At 44.8% G+C, this 20,771-nt stretch overlaps 1 protein-coding gene across 1 annotated transcript in view; it reads left to right on the plus strand.

The window, feature by feature from the left end:
* The window catches only part of LOC137437600 (sodium/calcium exchanger 3), a 486,816-nt gene that overhangs the window by 122,760 nt on the left and 343,285 nt on the right, over window positions 1–20,771 (plus strand). The gene's annotated exons all lie outside the window — the stretch shown is intronic.

A 20,771-nucleotide genomic window follows, 5' to 3' on the forward strand; every position in this document is an offset into this window, starting at 1 on the left:
GACGCATCCTCCCCCGCGCCGCCGCCATCTCCTCTGTTGTTGTTGTAATTGTTGTGGAAGAAGATGGAAGGAGGTATGGGAAAGGTCCTAAACTCACTACTGATGCCATATAATCACATTCTGGTGCAACGAAGAGTCATAATTAATGGAAACGAGGCCTTAACTGACATAGACTAAGAATAACTAGCAAGATGTCCGAAAGTTGTCTACGTGTGGTGCGGTGGACCTGGGCACGACATTTAATGGGGGAATAAGGGGAAGGTCGGCTCTACTGATTGTTGTTTACAGACAATGGGACTAGGGAATGGGGGATTGGGGATAGTTGGGGAGTATTGGGGAAAATAGGGGAATATTTACAAGCGGATATGGAGGCCAAATTCCATATTCGCAACAATATATATGTTTTGTGTTATATTTGTAGGTGAAGGTGGTGAAGCGACCGGGGTTCCGGGGGTGTGGCTACACCCAGTCTGGGAGGGGCTTCAAAAACAAATATCCACCATTTTCTTTCCTTGCATAGCATTGAGGCCTGTTTTGTTCGGCCCGTGGTGTATTGCTCTCTGTTTTATTTCAACTCTGATTCGATATCTCATTCCATTTTCCACAGTCGCTAACATGGTTTTAGACTCAGTTGAAAAAAAAAAACGGGAATAAAATCCGATGAAAGTTTCCGTTTATATAACGAAATGCATTTTCAAAGGCTTATAACATAAGCCTTTATCTCGACTGTAACTCACGATCTGATTTCATTTTTATCGATGGTTTTAGTCTCGGTTTCAGCAATAATTGAGAAAATTCACGCACACACGGGAAATTGCCGAGATATATGAATTACAACAACAATTACGACATTTTGATTACAACAACCCACTCACTAGGCAATGTCTGTTTCGTTCAGAGCGATTATACACCGCCCAAAGAAGTTTTTTTTTTTCTTGAGGAAATAAAATCGTGAAATCTTTAATAATTTTTTTTGTGGTTTTCGCACGAGTTTTCAAGGCTGAATCAATTGTGTGCACATCCAGGATTAATAAAAAAACTCCATTTCACGTGTGCATGGACATGTAATTCACATATTTAAAATATACTAGGGCATTGCCCGTACGTGGGTGCCCGTTCCTTGCCAAAAAAAAAAAAAAACGCTACCCGTACGCTCTACCCCGCCCGTACGCCCGTAAACAAAAAAAACAACGCTCTTCGCTTCCGCCCTTCGCTCTGACTGAATTGGGAGAAATAATGCGCATAAGAAATCGAATTACGTACCGTAATGGCGGTCAGCTCGTAACGCGCTCAGCTCCGCTCGTCTCACATCGGCCACGCCTACGCAACAAAGCGTTCTGTGATTGGATGCCGGAAAGCGTGCTGCCGGACAGTCTTCACTGTCCGGAAGTTCGCAAATCGCAGTTAGGATGAATCGTTTTAATTTAATCGCAGTTTGAATTCGTTTTAAAACATAGTTTAACGGCAACATAGTTTTCCAACGTGAAATAAATGAATACGCTGTCAAATGTGCCGTCCGAGGCAGAGTCTGATCGCCACGTTCGGCACACGTGATAGCTCGCTGCTCTCTGATTGGTTGAATCGTTTTTTGGACATAGCTCGGTAAGTAATTGTCCGATTAATATGAAACCTTGAAAAGGCACATCCTCGGGTCCCCAGCAATATACCTGGCAAGTTTCAAGTATATCGGACCCGTGGTTGTCGAGAAACAGCGGTCACAGACACACAGACACACAGACACACAGACACACAGACACACAGACACACAGACACACAGACACACAGAGATTACTGGAATTATAGATAGATAAATAAACACAGACGGCAAATGATCTGGTCTGGTAATTACGATTGTAATCCTTGCGGAGGTGGCCGCTGCCAGTCGGCGTCATCGCGTACTATCAGTCGGCGTCATCGCGTTTTTGTCCCCCCGTCGCACAGCGGAGCGAAAGGGGGACTATGGTTTTCCCCTCCGTCCGTGTGTCCATCCGTCTGTCCGTCCGGGCAAGCGTGTTTGCGTGCGTGCTTGCGTAAGCGAAGGACCGCATTCAAATTTGGTGTGTGGGTGCAACCCACGTCAAAATCCAAGATGGACGCCGCCATGTATGTCTGATGCCATGTATGTCTGAACCTTGTGAGATGAATATCTTGAAAAATAAGCGAAGTACCAACTTCTAATCTGGTGTGTGGGTGTATCTAGGCATAAGGAAGAACGCTATTGAAAATTGGGTCGCTACGTTAAAATCCAAGATGGCCGCCGCCATGTATTTCTGAACCTTGTGAGATGAATATCTTGAAAAATAAGCAAAGTACCAAATTCTAATTTGGTGTGTGGGTGTATCTCGGCATAAGGAAGAACGCTATTGAAAATTGGTTCGCCACGTCAAAATCCAAGATGGCCGCCACCATATATATGTCTGAACCTTGTGAGCGAAATATCTCAAAAAATAAGCGAAGTACCAACTTCTAATCGGGTGTGTAGCTGTATCTAGGCACAAGGAAGAACGCTGTTTAAAATTGGGTCGCCACGTCAAAATCCAAGATGGCCGCCGCCATGTATGTCTGAACCTTGTGAGGGGAATATCTTGAAAAATAAAGGAAGTACCAACTTCTAATCTGGTGTGTGGGTGTATCTAGGCATAAGGAAGAACGCTATTGAAAATTGGGTTGCCACGTCAAAATCCAAGATGGCCGCCTCCATGTATGTCTGAACCTTGTGAGCGAAATATCATATCATAGCATGTTTTCTGCGTCTTCCACTTTGTCAACTCGCATCACTTCACCGACGGGGGACCTAGGCGTAACGCTTGTTTTGTCAGGTTCTTGGCGCGAGTTTCTCTCGACGTCAGAATATGCTCCATATGCTCCATATGCGTCGTGTGCATCCGAACTGTCTTTAGCTCAAGGTTACGTAATGTGGACATGTGGGTGGTCATTCCTGCTTATTTATGTCAACGCTGTCTCCATGAGTTGCATAAGGGTTATTTGTAACTTCCATTTTCAAAATGAATAAAAGAATGAGGGAACAGAACGAGACACCAACCAACGTCGTGAACCTCTCTCACTCCCCCGTGTGTGACCCCCCCCCCCCCTCCGTGGGTTTGTGACCCACCCCACCCCCGTGTGTGAACCCCCCCCACCCCCCCCGTGTGTAACCCCCCCTCCCCCCCATGTGTGACCCCACGCCCGTGTGTGACCCCACCCCCGTGTGTGTTACCCCCCCCCCCCCCCCGGTGGGTGATCCACACCCCCTCCCCCCATGGGTGATCCACACCCCCCCCTCCCCCCGTGGGTGATCCACTCCCCCCCCCCCCCGTATGTGATCCACTCCCCCCGTGGGTGGTCCACTCCCACCGTGGGTGGTCCACTCCCCCCATGGGTGACTCACTCCCCAGTGCAGTGTGTGTGTGCGTGTCTGTGTGTGACCCACTCTCTCCCTTGTGTGACCCACTCTCTCCCTTGTGTGACGCACTCTCTCCCTTGTGTGACCCACTCTCCCCCGTGTGTGACCCACTCTCCCCTGTGTGCGTGATGTGGGACGGAGAGGATTTGAGCTCTTAAAGTCACATTTTGCATGAGATGTAATCACACATTCAAACGGTATTTCCCATGTGCAATGCACATGCATTCACATGTTATCAGAAGTAAATACATTGTGTAGATTACATCATTTGTGGATCTGATAAATTGGCAGTACCCATTTTGTGAAGCTGAATGTGCAGGTGCAGCATCTAACTCAATATGTCAGAATGTCATACACGTCCATGCCTGTGGGATTCCCACGGGTGACCCCACTAGTATCTAAATATCTATAAAGCTCAGTTGACTTTTTGCTCCACCAAATAACAGCGAAACGGAGTTGAGTAAAAGGGTGAAAATTCTACAGATGCTGTGATAAATAACTAGTAACTACCTCTTAGTCAGGTTCACTATGTCAATAAATTATATTTCGTTCAAAATCATGGTAGATTAGCAAACCTATACATTTTTGGAAAGGTTATAGCATAAGGAAACTAAAAATCAATGTTTACATTTGGAGAGATACCTGTATGGCGGCCATTTTGGATTTTCAAAATGGCCACTGTAAAATACATATTTTGTTCTATTTCTGCCTCTAATTACCCTAAAAACTTTTTAAAATATACTAAACCTATATTTTCAGGGACAAGGAATCCAATGAAAGTATCAAATTAGTGCTATGGGGAATGGTAAGACACGAATCAAAGGTTTTGAATTGCAAAATACTGTCTTTATATTCGCGATAAGTTGCATAATCAAATACATGTTATCATTTTGTACAGGCAGTTAATAACAAACATCAAAATGTGTCACAATAATTCATATCACCAAACATACACAGGCAGTCAGCAAAATCATATACGGTATACACATGCAGTCAGTATAACTTCACATCTACACAGGCAGTCAATGACAAAATATACACAGGCAGTCAATGGCATCAAACATACACGATTACAGAATATGCCATTTAGAGTTCGTCATCACTGTCCTGTGTGTCGTATCCGACAATATAGTCCGCATCGTTTTCACAGTCCGTTTCACACAAGCAAAGGTCGGTCAAATTGATTGGCAAATCGAATTGGTCGAATGGTCGATCGAATCGAATTCGATGAATCGAATCGAATCGAATCGATCGAATTGGTCGAATGGTCGATCAAAGCGATTGGTCGAATGGTCGAATGGAATTGGTCGATTGGTCGAATTGGTCGAATTGGTCGAATCGAATTGGTCGGAATTGGCAAATGTAAACATTGATTTTCAGATTTTCCATGTAATAACGTTTCCAAAAATGTATAGGTTTGCTTATCTACCATGATTTTGAACGAAAAAACATCGTGAACCTGACTATCTGTCGGTTTGAATGTTTGAAAGAGAATAGACGTCTGGATCAATTTTTGAATTTATATATGTATATACACGCGAGTTGTCTGTGTGTGTGTGTGTGTCCGCGTTTTATTCATAGATGGCTGAACGGATCTTCATCAAACTTTCAGAGGTTCATCAGTGAGTGCCTGGGAGTGTTCTAGGCAAACCAAAAAAAAATAGTGCCGAAACCTTTTTAAATTAATGACAGTTATACACATGTACACATTCGCATAAATAAATACAAAACAATTACCAGACATTTGAATACAAATAAATCAAACAATTCCGGAAGTGTACGAATTTGGCAGTACTTCATCTTCTTCTTCGTCCTGATCGGCATCACACTTAACTCAGAAACGTGAGCCACATTCACTCAGAAACGTGAGCCACATTCACTCAGAAACATGAGCCACATTCACTCAGAAACGTGAGCCACATTCACTCAGAAACGTGAGCCACATTCACTCAGAAACGTGAGCCACATTCACTCAGAAACGTGAGCCACTCCCCTTCCTCTCCTGCCTCCCCTCTCCCCTCCATTTCCCCCCTCCCCTCCCCCTCTCCCCCACCCGGCAACGCCGGGTACTTCTGCTAGTATATATATATTCTACTTTAGCGGTTGCCGAAGATGATAAAAAGAGGCCATTTCGTTGGGTACAAAAGGTTGTTTATTGTACAGAAATCTCCAGCAACTGCTCGCGAACGGAAGTCGTAACGGCTTATATAAAACCAAGAACAGAGCCAAGAACAGAGCACCTGGAACAGAGCCGGGCCGCGGGTGGAACAGAGCCGGGCCGCGGGTGGAACAGAGCCGGGCCGCGGGTGGAACAGAGCCGCGGGTGGACTTGCTTTAGTCTCCTGGAAAGCAAATCCAACGGAAGGAAATCTCATTTCCTTTCACAAAGCCCGAAACAAGTGTGTGTCCACCCTCGGGAGAGCCAGGAAACAATATCTCTCTGTTCTCAGGACCGAACTCTCTTATCTGTGTCCCTCTTCCAAATCCTGGTGGCGTCTGGTCAAATCTGGTGTTTGTTCCCCCTCCATCCCCTCCCTCACCTCAAATGGCCACACGGCTGACTCCGCACGTGAAAAAGCTGAATGCCTCAACTCTGTGTTTGCCTCTAAATCTTGTGTCCCAAACCCATCCCTCTCTGTACCCACCGTACCCAGTCGTACCCAGCTACTCCTGGACTCTGTGCCCTTTCCTCCTGACAAGGTGGAAAAGTTTCTGTCAACCCTCGACTCAGATTCTGCAACTGGACCTGACGGCATCAGCCCACGGGTTCTAAAATCCTGTTCTTCCGCTCTTTAACTCCCTCTCTCTGTTCTCTTCACCCTCTCTTTTGCTCAAGGTCATCTTCCATCTGCTTGGAAATCTGCCAACATCACCGCTTTGCACAAAAAAGGTGCAAAAACAGATCCCAGCAACTACAGACCAATCAGCCTTCTCCCAATTATCAGCAAAGTCATGGAATCCATCATTGCTTCAGATATGAAATCTTTCCTCTTCTCCAATGGCTTGATCTCTGATCATCAATTTGGTTTCAGACCTGGACACTCTACTCTGGACATGCTGCTTCTGCTTTCTCAACAATGGATGGAGGTCCTCAATGCCAAACAGGAAATTAGAGCAGTCTCCCTTGACATATCACGTGCCTTCGATACGGTCTGGCACCCTGCTCTGCTCACCAAACTCTCCTCTTTTGGTATCCATGGAAATCTCCACGCATGGCTGGCGGACTTCCTCTCTAGTCGTAGTCAACGTGTGGCCCTGAATGGGTTTCTCTCATCTCCTCTTCCTGTTCAGGCTGGAGTTCCCCACGGCAGTGTTCTGGGCCCTGTGCTTTTTCTGGTCTTCATCAATGATCTCTCTGACTCTCTTGAAAATCCTCTGTATCTCTTTGCTGATGACTCGACTCTCTGTCGCTCCATTCTTCATCCCTCAGATCGGCAGTCTGCAGCCTCCTCACTCTCTGCAGACCTGGACAAAATCACAGACTGGCCAAACAAGTGGAGCATGTCTTTCAATCCTGACAAATCTCACACTCTTACGATGTCTCTCTGAAAAGACCGACTGGACAACCCTCCCATCCACTTTCTGAATAATCCTCTCCAAGAAGTTCTGTCACTCAAGCTTTTGGGTCTCACTATCTGCCATGATCTTTCCTGGGAAAACCACATTTCAAATCTGGCCTCCAAAGCCAGTTGCCGACTGGGCATCCTCCGTCGTGCGAAGTCCTTCCTTGGCACACCTGAGCTCCTCACCACATGCAAGGCTTTCATCCGCAGCTCAATGGAATACTGCTCTCCCCTCTGGGCTGGTGCTCCTGCCTCACACCTAGCTCGTCTTCACGCTGTTGAAACCAAAGCATTCAGAATCATTGGAATCTCCCGCGATGAAGCTAACTCCAAGGGCCTCTCACTCACTCACCGCAGGCAGGTTGGTGGTCTTTCCGTCTTCTACCGACTCCTCTCTGGCCTTGCCCCCCCCAGCTCTCTCTGGGCTCTGTCCCGCAAATATTCCTACAGGTCGCACAAGATCTGCCTGCAACCCTCTTATGGTCAAACTGCCAAAATCAAGACTCTCTGCTCACCTTCACTCCTTCATTCCTCTTTTCTCCCACCTCTGGAACAAACTCCCTCACTCTCTTCAATCCCACTCCACCCTCCAGGTCTTTAAAACAGCTGTTCACCACCATCTCTTATCTTCCCCCATCCAAAACCTTGATCTTTTCTACCCCCGCTAATTTCACCCCAATTCCACTTTTTTGAAATACCAACTTCTGTCCTGGAAGTCCTTGGTGTCCTTGTGTTTTATACTTCTCCCTCGCCCCCCCCCCCTTCCCACGCCTCCTCCCCCCAAGCCCTCTCCCTTCCACACATCTCCCTGCTCTCAAATGTTGTGTTTGTGTGCTTCCCCTTCTCTCCCCATCTTGTCTTCCGCTCCCTCTTTTTATATATTTTGTTTGTCTGGTTGATTTGTTTGTGAAGTAAATGTTAGCTCTTTCACGAGCCTCGATTCAGTATACAAAAAAAAAAAAAAAAAACCCTCTTAGGAGGGCGTGGCTCCAACAGCCGCGCGTGCGTCACGACGACACAACCAAAAGCCCATGTGCGTGGGTTAGTCCAAACCCATCGTAATGGTAACTGTCACATGCGGATAAGTTAACCGCGACAAGTGAATAAGGTAACCGCGACATGTGAACAAGGTAACCACTACATGCGCCCCCCCCCCCCCAGAAGGCACGCCACGGGCGTGTACGTAGTTCGCGGGTGGAACAGAGCCGGGCCGCGGGTGGAACAGAGCCGGGCCGCGGGTGGAACAGAGCCGGGCCGCGGGTGGAACAGAGCCGGGCCGCGGGTGGAACAGAGCCGGGCCGCGGGTGGAACAGAGCCGGGCCGCGGGTGGAACAGAGCCGGGCCACGGGTGGAACAGAGCCGGGCCGCGGGTGGAACAGAGCCGGGCCGCGGGTGGAACAGAGCCGGGCCGCGGGTGGAACAGAGCCGGGCCGCGGGTGGAACAGAGCCGGGCCGCGGGTGCTGAGCAGCGGTAGCCGTTGTAGTTGCAGCAGTAGGAATGGCGGGAGAGGCGAGCAGCAGTGCGCGCGAAGGTAACGAAGCAGCCGTGCGTGCGCAAGAGATGAGCAGCGGTAGCAGCTGTAGTTGCAGGAGCATCAGCCTCAGGATCCGCCGTAGGAGCAGTAGTAGGAGCGGCGAGCAGCAGTACTCGGCCTGTGTGCGCGGAGGCGACGAAGTAGCAGTACTCGGCCTGTGTGCGCGAAGGCGACGAAGTAGCCGTGCCGTCAATGCCCCGTAACGGCGTTCCTTCGGAGGGTCCCGGAGCTGGTTCGCCCCTCTAGTCGTAGAGGAGGAACCGAGCGCGATGCGCGAACCACATGGTCGCTCGTCGTTGCTAAAACTCCGGCAGTTCGAGTTTAGGTCTTGTGGAAGAAATTGCGGTCGCAATCCTGCCATGTTCATTTGGCCCCCGAATACGTTCGGGGGCAACGGGGTCACCAGTTTAGCGGTTGCCGAAGACGATAAGAAGAGGCCATTTCGTTGGGTACAAAAGGTTGTTTATTGTACAGAAATCTCCAGCAACTGCTCGCGAACGGAAGTCGTAACGGCTTATATAAAACCAAGAACCCTCTTCGGAGGGCGTGCAACAGCCGCGCGTGCATCACGACGACACAACCAAAAGCCCGTGTGCGTGGGTTTGTCCAAACCCATCGTAATGGTAACCATCACGTGCGGATAAGTTAACCGCGACAAGTGAATAATGTAACCGCGACATGTGAACAAGGTAACCACTACACTACCATATTAAACACAGTGTGTGTGTGTCTGTACCCTTTCATAAGGCTAGGTTTTAAAGGGTTTGAGTAGTGCTTTAGGAAGGATTTGAGTGTGGGGGAGGGGGGGGGTTAAAGGGGCAATCTTTGAACACGACTGTGTCCACCGGTTAGAATACCTAAAAGACTCTGAGGACCCAAAAAACCCCAAGGACCCAGAAGACCCCAAATACCCAATGGACCCCAAACACTCAAAATACCCATAGACGCAAAATACCCTGTAGATTGTTAAAGACACAAAAGATAATGAACACCCCAAAGACCCCAAGGACTCTGAACACCCCAAAGACCCAAAATACACTGAAGACCCCAAATACCCAAAAGACTGAAAAGACCCTAAAGACCCAACGGACCCCAAATACCCAAAATTTTGGTAAGACCCAAAAGACCCTAAAACCTCAAGGACCCAGAAGACCCCAAAGACCAAATAGATCCTTAACACACAAAATACCCAAAGACCCAAAATACCCTGTAGACTGTTAAAGACCATGAAGACCCAGAAGTCCCCAAAGGCCCAAAAGACAGAAAAGTCATTGAAAACCCAATTGACCCCAAACACCCAAAATACCCCGAAGACTCAAAAGACCCCGAAGACTCTTAAATGCCCAAAATGCCACAAAAACCAAATAGACACTGAAGACCGCAAATTCCTCAAAGAACCATAAAGACCCCGTAGACCCAAAAGACTGAAAACACACCAAGACCCTTAAAGACTGAAAACACCCCAAAGACCCAAAATGCACCAAATACACTTAAAGACCCAAAAGACCACAAAGACACAAAAGACCCCCAAAATACCCTTAAATATTCAAAAGACCCTGAAGACCCCAAAAAACCCAAAGACCCTTAAATATCCAGAAGACCCAAAATACCCAAAAGACAACAAAAACCCAAAAGGCCCTGAAGACCCAAAATTCTCCAAAGAGCCATAAAGACACCATAAAGACACCGGGTATTCGGGTATTTCGAATACCCGAAACACTGAAAAGACCCCAAGACCCTTAAATACCCCGAAGCTCCAAAGACCCCAAAGACCCTTAAATACCCAGAAGACCCAAAATACCCTGAAGACTAAAAATACCCCAAAGACCCAGAAGACCCTTAAATACCTCAAGGACCCAAAATATCTCAAAGACCCTGAAAGACCCAGAAGACCGAAAAGACCCCAATGACCCAAAATACCCCGAAGACCCAAAATATCCCAAAGACTTAAAATACATCAAAGACCCAAAACACCAAAAAGACCACGAAGACCCCAGAGACCCAAAATATCCCAAAGACCAAAAAAAAAATCGAAAGGTCCCTGAAAACACAAAATACCCCAAAGACCCTTAACGACCCCACATAACCAAACAATCCAAAACACCAAAAATACCCTTAAAGACCCTGAGGACCCAGTGGAACCCAAAGACGCAAATGACCCCAAAGACCCAAAATACCTAGATGACTGAAAAGACCTGAGGACCCCAAAGAGGCAGAGGACCCAAAGGACTCAAATGACCTAAAAGACATCGAAGACCCAAATGAACCAGAAGATCCCAAGGATGCAAAAGAGCTTGAGCACCCAAAATACCCAAATTAACCAGAGGACCCAAAAGACCCTTAGGACTCTGAAGACCCAAAATAAGAGTAATTATGTCTCTTACATTGGAATTGTAGATGGTGGCTTGCAAACCGAGCCTCAAGGTCGTTGTACGAAGCGGTTTTTTATAATTACAATAAATACACAGCGTTGGGAGGTGAAATTCGCTGAACGTGACGTGCAAAGTGCGCAGAGTAAACTGAGTGTTCATTTACGTCTGTAGGATGTCAATCCAAAACACCAAAAAGACCCTTAAAGACCCTGAGGGCGCAGTGGACCCCAAAGACCCAAAGACCCAAAATACCCCAAAGACCCAGATGACCAAAAAGACCAGAGGACCCAAAAGACTCAAATGACCCAAAACAACCTGAGGATCCAAAAGACCCAGAGGACACAAAAGATCCCAATGATGCAAAAGAGCTTGAACACCCAAAAATCCCAAATGAAGCAGAGGATCCAAAATATCTTGAGGACTCTGAAGACCCAAAAGAGGAGTAATTATGTATCTTACATTGGAATTGTAGATGGTGGCTTGCAAACTGAGCCTCAAGGCCGGTGTATGGAAGCGTTTTTTTTTTTTTAATCACAATAAATACAAGGCACATAGAGGTGACATTCGCTGAACGTGACGTGCAAAGTGCGCAGAGTAAACAGAGTGTTAATTTACGTCTGTAGGATATCTAATAAATAAAGAAGATATAAGCACACCTGACACTGAGCCCAGGTTTCAGACTTAGGCGTGCTCACGCGGCTGCACCATCAAATAAACTGTTCCAACCCCTCATTTTTGACGAGCTTTATACTAATATATATATATATATATATATATATATATATATATATATATATTCACTCTAAAAATGTTTATCTGCAACTGCTTGAGAATATTTTATTGATAACTCTGATGTCATAGATCACATGTAATGGCCACCATATTGGATTAAAGGAAGAAATTTGGACATATTTTCTCTGAAACCGCTCAACGAATTTTTTCATTAATTGGCATGTCATCAACCCCTCATGGGTGATAGTGATGTCATCGGTAAGGTGGTATTCCATCCATAATCGGTTGAATCAAAATCCTTCTCTGAAATATTGGAAACTCCGTAGATCTGATCTACGAGCTGCGAGTGTAGATTTAAATGAATGATGTCATCGGTAATGAGTCTGGTGGCCATATTGGATTGAAAATATAAACATTTAAAAAATCTTATTCAGAACCGCTTAACTGACCGTTGTGAAACTTCATCCATATGATTGATTAGCCATAGGGATTATAGTTTGAATATTTTTCATATCCATTGTCTTTTACACAATATAGCTTTAATTGCACAAAAGTGGTAATTAAGTGTCCTGATAATCAATCAGTATAGCTGCAGATGATGGCCATGCATGTGACATAATAGGGTGCATAGATTATACTGGTATTTGGGCATTTATAGCAGAAGGCCATTATAGTAGCGTGTTCAGTTAACAATTTTTTTTTTATTTTTTTTTTGCAGAATCAGCATTCGAGGTGACACTATGCGCTCTACCAATCAGTGTTAGGCCTTCATCAGATCAAACTCCCCACAAGTCCATAGTCAATGATCACCTTCCTTCATTCATTGTCCTCTTCTCTTGTGAATGGAATTGTCTTCCTCAGTCTCTTGTCTCAACCTCTTCTCCTCAGGATTTGAAATCGAATACCAAACTATCACCTCATGGCTTCTTGCATTTCACTACCTCTGATGTTTACTATACTTAGGCAGTTAAGACCGAAAAATAGGGCGTATCGTTCATTTTTTCAGGAAAGCACCAAATTTGGCACAGATGTAGTATGGACCTATACAATTGTTTTCCTGAGGGGCGCCCAAAAATTCAGAACCCCTGGTGGCCGCCATATTGAATTTCAACATGACCGCCCTCTGTGACCTATTTCCCTCAATAACTTCTATACTATGAGCGATAACACCACAGTTCCAGTGTCTTACCCCATGTTTTCATGGTCTCTGAATCCAATGGGATCAATTGCATAAAGATTGGCATCCATCATCTTTAATTTAAAGATGGCCGCCATGGTGTTTCCATTTTCCTTGAATCTCTCATAGTATTTTCGGTAAAATTTCAATTCCAAGTGATACACATTGTTTTATTGGTCTCTGATAACAATGGAATGGGATTAATTAATCAAAGTTACACACAGTTGCAGTTTTAACTTAAAATATTGTGGGCACTTGAAAGGTGGAGGCTCTCGCACAGACGCGTAGTACTACAAGCACTGTCCATCGCAGTCACACAGTGATGTGCAGGGCAGATTTGCCCTGGAGCATTTACAGTTGCCTTTACAGGCCGACTTACAATGGCAGCTTGTAAGCTCTGAACATGCCTCCTGTATCAGTGGTATTGTGGTCCAAATTGGTGTCCAAGAAGTCCCTGTTTTCATCCAGCCCCAATCAGCTGGTGATGGAAGTTCTGGGTAGGGCACAAGTGCCTGACTCCATACGTGTCCAGCCTGAAAACATGCACGTTTTAGGTGTTGTTCGAAGGTGTCTGCTGTTGGGGGAATGTGATCAATTGTTCTTGTCGTCTTCGTGAACAAGTGTCGGCGCATGTCATTCACTGTCTTTATCTCGGTAGTCCGGTCATAGAGGATGGCAACATATCTTTCTATGCTCTGTAGTTCCATAGTAATAGCATCCACAGATGGCCTATAAGCGAGAGCATGAAAGAGCATGAAAGGTCTGCGTGATGCTGGGGTATGCCTCCCAAGCCTTCCAGGCTGTCTTTTTCCCAATTTGGGCAAAAAATGACACTGTGTCGCAGCCAGTGAAGGCATGAAATAATGGCAAAGACTCGGACTTCCTGCGGCCAAGGCCGGTGGCAATTTTATGGATGGCAAGGTAGCGGTAGCTTTTACCAGTGCCAATGGCAATCCAGAGTTCCTCCACACTGTGTGACTGGTAGGTAAAGTAGTGTGCTATTGCCAAGACCACAATACAAGACCAAGACCACTCATAGTATAGAAGTTATTGAGGGAAATAGGTCACAGAGGGCGGTCATGTTGAAATTCAATATGGCGGCCACCAGGGGTTCTGAATTTTTGGGCGCCCCTCAGGAAAACAATTGTATAGATCCATGTGCCAAATTTGGTGCTTTCCTGAAAAAATGAACGATGCTTCCTCTTAACTGCTCTACTACTACTACTACTACTACTACTACTACTACTACTACTCCTACTCCTACTCCTCCTACTCCTCCTTTCACCCTTTCCCACCCTTTCCCACCCTTTCTCTGCAATTCCTCCTCTTCTGCTGTCATACATCCGTACTTTCTCCTGCTGTTTTTTCTTTGCCCCTCTGTTACTCTACTCTTCCATGAGCCTCTATCTGTATTAAACAAAGAATGATGCACTATACAAACCCATTTATTGCCACGAAGGGTTGATGGTTTATACCCAGGCAGCACGTTTCACTCCAGTGGCTTTGAATTAAGTGTTATTAAAGCCTCTAAGTGCTGGGTCGGAGCTGAAATGTCTCCTTGTATTTCAATTCTTCAACTGGTTTCTACAATTATTGGCTGCGATGGTTCCAAATTACAATTGTCAAAAGTAAGTAACAGTGAACGTAGTTGTAGGGATGATTGTATGCAATGTCTTACATGCAACAACTCATGTGTAACCACGGAAAGGTGGAATTGAAGCATGAAGTCCGTCGGATAAACGATTTCGTGGTGGGAAGAGGAGTGGTGGATTGTTTCGGTCAACCTGGTCCAAGCAAGATAAAATTGCAATTTTAGCTTCTGAATATTATCATGCTGGTGTTAGTTACTCTCAAGATTTATATTTTATTTTATTATCAATCATTTGACATGAATAACCTTATTTAGGGCTCTACACACGTGTCGGAAAAATTGGCCAAGAAGGCTTTTGGCCCAATACATTGTACTGGTAGTTTTTATTTAACAGTCGTTGCAATGGCAAGAAATTTAAGAGAATTAAACTTGGAGTGCATACACTTCTTAAATTTAACACTTAAAAATTTTTTTTTTAATTGTAGCGATTGTGAAAGGAAAATTACTCTGTCCCATCTTGGGCAACTGTATCCCTTATGCAGAAAGGTGTATGATGGGGGACATGGGCCCAATGTTCTCCTCCATTCGCTCATTCATTCATTCCCTTTTTTACTTTCTTCACTCGATCTTTCTTTTCTCACACTCAGTACCCATCCTCCGACTCCTCACCTTTACCTTCATTTTAGCTCACCTGGAACGAAGTTCAGGGGAGCTTATGCGATGGCGCGTCCGTCCGTAAACACTTGAAACGTCTTCTCCGAAACCACTGATGGGATTGCGACCAAATTTGGCACAAATGATATTGTGTTGTGACGAAAGGTTGTTTACGGCATTAAATATATCGGTTTGACACCACAAAATAGGAATTTGCGTTTTCCTCTGAAACTACACACACCATTTCGATGAAACTTTACCACAACCTTCATCACCCATGATGTACGAAAGTTTGTTCACGACACTAAAAAAAATCTGCCCTTATAGGGGTTTACGGGGGGATTACCCCCAAAATCGGTGTTTGCTTTCTTCTCAGAAACTACATGTGCAATTCTGATGAAACTTAATCACAACGTTAATCACCTGTGTTGTACCAAAGTTTGTTCCTGGCATTTAGAAATCGGGGTCTATTGGGGAGCTTGCCTCCCGAAATAGGTATTTGCTTTCTTTTCAGAACCTACACACACAATTTTGATGAAACGTCACCACTTCATCATCCATGATGTACCAATGTTTGTTCAAGGCATTGGAAAAATTGGGGTCTGAGGAGGTAGGAGGGGGGGGGGGGGGGTTGCCCCCTAAATAGGTATTTTGTTTTGTTTATTTAAATTTTAAAGTCTTATGATTATGTTAGTATGATTCTACATGCTGCCCTGTCTTCTATCAACCATTGTAATTGCTTTAAAATACCTTTAGTCAGTGTCGGGGGGTTGAAAAGCAAATCATATGCATTTCCATAACCTCTCCTGACGTATTTCTTCACGTTCTTGTCAAAACCCCGACTTTCAATCAAACTCGGTCAAAAAGAACAAAGAAGATGGCAGGTACAGGAACAGAATAATATTGATGTGGAAAACCTAAAAAAAACTGGACGGGCCAAGGTACGATCCAATTGATGTTGCAAGTAGCATTGCACAAAGTCTGGTGTACAGGTACACCAAAGGCACGAAGGTGTTGTCTTTGTTTGTATGCAGCACAAGGCAGTGGGGTCGAATCATTGGCTGAGGGTGAAGCTGTGCTGCTGATGCAGTGCCCTCTGCTGGTTGGGGCAGGAATTTGTAATTTGTTCAGGGTGACGGCGATAGCTCGCCTACTCTTCACGAAGAACACCGTGGGATCTTTAACGTCCACCAACGAATGCCAGGACACGGCACACTCATTGATGAATCACCCTGCCTGTGAAACGCTGGGATGAGAGTTTATAGCTGGGTCGGGATTCAAACACAGGCTAGACAGCTTCGAGGCAAGTATGCGTACCTCTGGGCCATTATGAAAGCCCAAGCATGAAGGTAAGAGCCGTGTTACCAAGGCTGTGAGCCTGGTGTTGGCCTCGAGGGTTAAGGTGGCTGGTTTGAGATCTTAGGTCCCTGTCCTGTCGTTAAATTAGCACCAGGTGGGTTGACTTAGCTTGTCGTCCTTCTGACCTGTACCACTTGTACCAGCTTACTGGAAAATATACCGTTATTCAATCGTTTCACAATGCACTTCGCCAGAACATGGTTCAATTTGCAAATGAGACTCCAGAGTAGTGTTTTTAATGCCGTAATGGAAGGAAATTGAGGTGTGAAACGTCACAATGAGAAAAAAAACAATCTGTTGCTATGGTTACTAAAATGGTCCTGTGTCTGTTTAATGTCCTTTGAAAAGTGCTAAAACCACTGTGACCATCTAGTCATTTGTGTGTTTTGGGAATGCATTTTGGTTAAAAATGTAATGGTTGGATGAGTTATTCAAATACAACACTTTCAGCATTTGATGTTTGTTGGAATCTTCGAGTAGTTGTCAATGCGTAATCCGCCACCATCACACGCTTGACAGTCAACTCTTCAGATTTTCATCTGGCCTGAAATGAGACTAGTTTTCATTCCGATAACCTTGTTTACGATCTAAGCTAAGGCGTATACCCGATTGCCATGAAATCTATTGCGCAATTAGTGAGTGAAGAGTTCATAAAATAGAAAGCCCTCGGATGGAGGTTAAAGCTCGGCTTTGAGTTTGTAGACATCACGATCCCATGGTGTCGTTTGCGAAGAGTAGGCGAGTTATCACCGGCACCTTGAACAAAATACAAATTCCTGCCATTACCTCCTGCTTGGAAAGCAATGGAAAACCACCCAACATTTATAACATTCCATGAAACTGCTTTGGCAGCACCGACGCTCTGTCGAGAGTATGGTTCACAGAATCAGAATTCACCTTCGTTTAAAATATTTTTTTCACCAAATTAGTTTAGTTAAACAGCAGTGAAAGTTTGGCCCTTGGGAGATGATTCGCAAGAGGCCTTTGTGCCATTACCTACCGGAAAAGCTTCAAGGTTTTGTGCTGGTTTGGTGTGAAGTTAGCTACCTTCTCACATTTGTATTTTCCTGGGGTATAACAGATTTTCCCTAAGGGTATGCCATGAAGTGTCAGTATTCTGGCCAGATAGTTTCATCGATTTTGCTAGTTACATGTTGCTCCATGTATGGTGCTTCTGCAACTGGACATATTAAGTACGTATATATATATATATTTTCACAACCTGTTTTCCATAACCTCTCCTGAAGATCCAACTTCAGCTACCCCAAATACATACAGTGCATTCGGAAAGTATTCAGACCCCTTCACTTTTTTCACATTTTGTTATGTTGCAGCCTTATGCTGAAATCGTTTAAATTCATTTTTTCCCTCATCAATCTACACTCAATACCCCATAATGACAAAGAGAAAACAGGACTTTAGAAAGTTTTGCAAATTAAAAAAAAAGAAAAGAACTGAAATATCACATTGACATAAGTATTCATACCCTTTGCTATGACACTTGAAATTTAGCTCAGGTGCCTCCCATTTCTCTTGATCATCTTTGAGATGTTTCTACACCTTGATTGGAGTCCACCTGTGGTAAATTAAATTGATTGTACATGATTTGGAAAGGCACACGCCTGTCTATATAAGGTCTCACAGCTGACAATGCATATCAGAGCAAAAACCAAGCCATGAGGTCGAAGGAACTGCCTGCCGAGCTCAGAGACAGGATTGTGTCGAGGCACAGATCTGGGGAAGCCTACAAAAAAATTTCTGCTGCATTGAAGGTTCCCAAGAGCACAGTGGCCTCCATAATTCTTAAATGGAAGAAGTTTGGAACAACCAGGACTGTTCCTAGAGCTGGCCGCCAAGCCAAACTGAGCAATCGGGGGAGAAGGGCCTTGGCAAGAGAGGTGACCAAGAACCCGATGGTCACTCTGGCTGAGGTCCAGAGATCTTGTGTGGAGATGGGAGAAACTTCCAGAAGGACAACCATCACTGCAACACTCCACCAATCTGGGCTTTATGGCAGAGTGGCCAGACGAAAGCTTCTCCTCAGTGAAAGACACATGAAAGCCCGCTTGGAGTTTGCAAAAAAGCACCTAAAGGACTCAGACTGTGAGAAACAAGATTCTGTGGTCTGATGAAACTAAGATTGAACTGTTTGGCCTCAATTATAAGCGTCATGTCTGGAGGAAGCCAGGCACCGCTCATCACCTGCCCAATACCTTCCCAACGGTGAAGCATGGTGGTGGCAGCATCATGCTGTGGGGGTGTTTTTCAGCAGCAGGGACTGGGGGACTGGTCAGGGTTGAGGGAACAATGAACGGAGCAAATTACAGAGATATCCCTAATGAAAACCTGAAACAGAGCGCTCAGGACCTCAGACTGGGCCGAAGGTTCACCTTCCAACAGGACAATGACCCGAAGCACACAGCCAAGACAACGCAGGAGTGGCTTCGGGACAACTCTGTGAAGGTCCTTGAGTGGCACAGCCAGAGCCCTGACTTGAACCCAATCTAACATCTCTGGAGAGACCTGAAAATGGCTGCCCACCGACAGTCCCCATCCAACCTGACAGAGCTTGAGAGGATCTGCAGAAAAGAATGTCAGAAAATCCCCAAATCCAGGTGTGCAAAGCTTGTCGCGTCATACCCAAGAAGACTCGAGGCTGTAATCGCTGCCAAAGGTGCTTCAAGTAAGTACTGAGTTAAGGGTCTGAATACTTTTGTCAGTGATATTTCAGTTGTTTTTTTAAAATAAATTTGCAAAACTTTCTAAAATCCTGTTTTCTCTTTGTCATTATGGGGTATTGAGTGTAGATTGATGACGGAAAAAATGAATTTAAACGATTTCAGCATAAGGCTGCAACATAACAAAATGTGAAAAAAGAGAAGGGGTCTGAATACTTTCTGAATGCACTATATATATTTTTTTCAGCTGCCCTTCAAAGTGGAAAATGGCTGTTCACATGAAACGTGTGAAATAGCCGGGGAATTCGTTTATACTAGAAACAGCCCCTCCTTTATAGAGCAGCCTGGGAGGGGGAGGAATAATGGGGTACATGGGGCAAATCTATTTTGTTCCGTGATTAATAATCCTTCCTTTCTGCAGCAGGGGTCAGTAAACCACTTGCACTGTGGCACGTTTACAGGAGAATGCCTTAAGTCATCCCCCTTCCTTCACAGGGGTGAGGGTTAGGTTGGGAGGAGGGCATGGGATGCATGCCGATGACCTGACTCTGGGCACTACCAACATGTATGCAAAATTTGGTGGAGATTGGCCCAACCCTGGTTTTATGCCTTCGCCAATGAAGTCACCAGAGGCATCGTTTTTGGGTTGTCTGTCTGGCTGTCCGTCAGTCTGTCTGCCCATGCGTCGCTCTGTCCGTTTGTGATAGGTTTTTGTTGCTGAGATAACTTTGAAATGGCTGAAGGGATCCCAGTCAAACTTGGTACAAGTACGTGCAATGATGTAAAGATTAACTGATTAGATTTTGGGTCAAGAGGTGAAAGGTCAAAGGTCCGAGCTCCTGTTAAGCAAAAATTATGTTACCGAGCCAACTTGTGAACCAGTAATGGAATTTTCACCAAACTTGGTACAAGTATATATTATCATGCAAAGATGTACTGATTAGATTTTGGGGTCAACATGTCGAAGGCCAGAGGTCCTGTGAAGTAAAAATTATTTCGTTACCGTGATAACCTAAGAACGGCTGAAGGGATCTAAGCCAACTTGGTACAGGTATGTATAATAATGTATGGATGAGCTGATTAACTTATGGGTCAAGAGGTGTAAGGTCATGTTCAGTAAAAATTATGTTACCATGCTAACTTGTGAACCAGTGATGGGATTTTGACCAAACTTGGTATAAGTATATATTATGATGCAAAGAAGAACTGATTAGATTTCATCATCAAGAGGTCAAAGGTTAAAGCCAAGAGTTTGTAATAGGTTTTCGATAAATGAACAGATGTTTGGTACAACAGAACTTTAAAATACAAGAAAACAAACACGACATTATAAGAATAACCGAAGCTTTTCGTACTGTACTCCTTGCTGTGAATTATCTTGAAGAGTACAGCAAGAAAAACTTAAGTTATGCTTATTATGTCGTTTGTTTTCTTGTACTTTAATAGGTTTTCATTACCCTGATAACTTAAGAATGGCTGAAGGGAATCAAGTCAAATTGGTACAAGTATGTATTATGATGTAAAAATAATCGGAGTAGATTATGAGGCCAAAACGTCAAAGGTCAGAGGTCCCATTAGGTAAAAATTCTGTTATTGCACTAAATTGTGAACCAGTGATGGGAGTTTGACCAAACTCGGTACAAGTATTTATTATGATGCAAAGATGAACCGATTAGATTTCGGCATCAAAGGTCAGAGGTAATATTG

Source organism: Myxine glutinosa, chromosome 12 (assembly GCF_964187855.1).
Source record: "Myxine glutinosa chromosome 12, kmMyxGlut1.1, whole genome shotgun sequence".
Taxonomy (NCBI): domain Eukaryota; kingdom Metazoa; phylum Chordata; class Myxini; order Myxiniformes; family Myxinidae; genus Myxine; species Myxine glutinosa.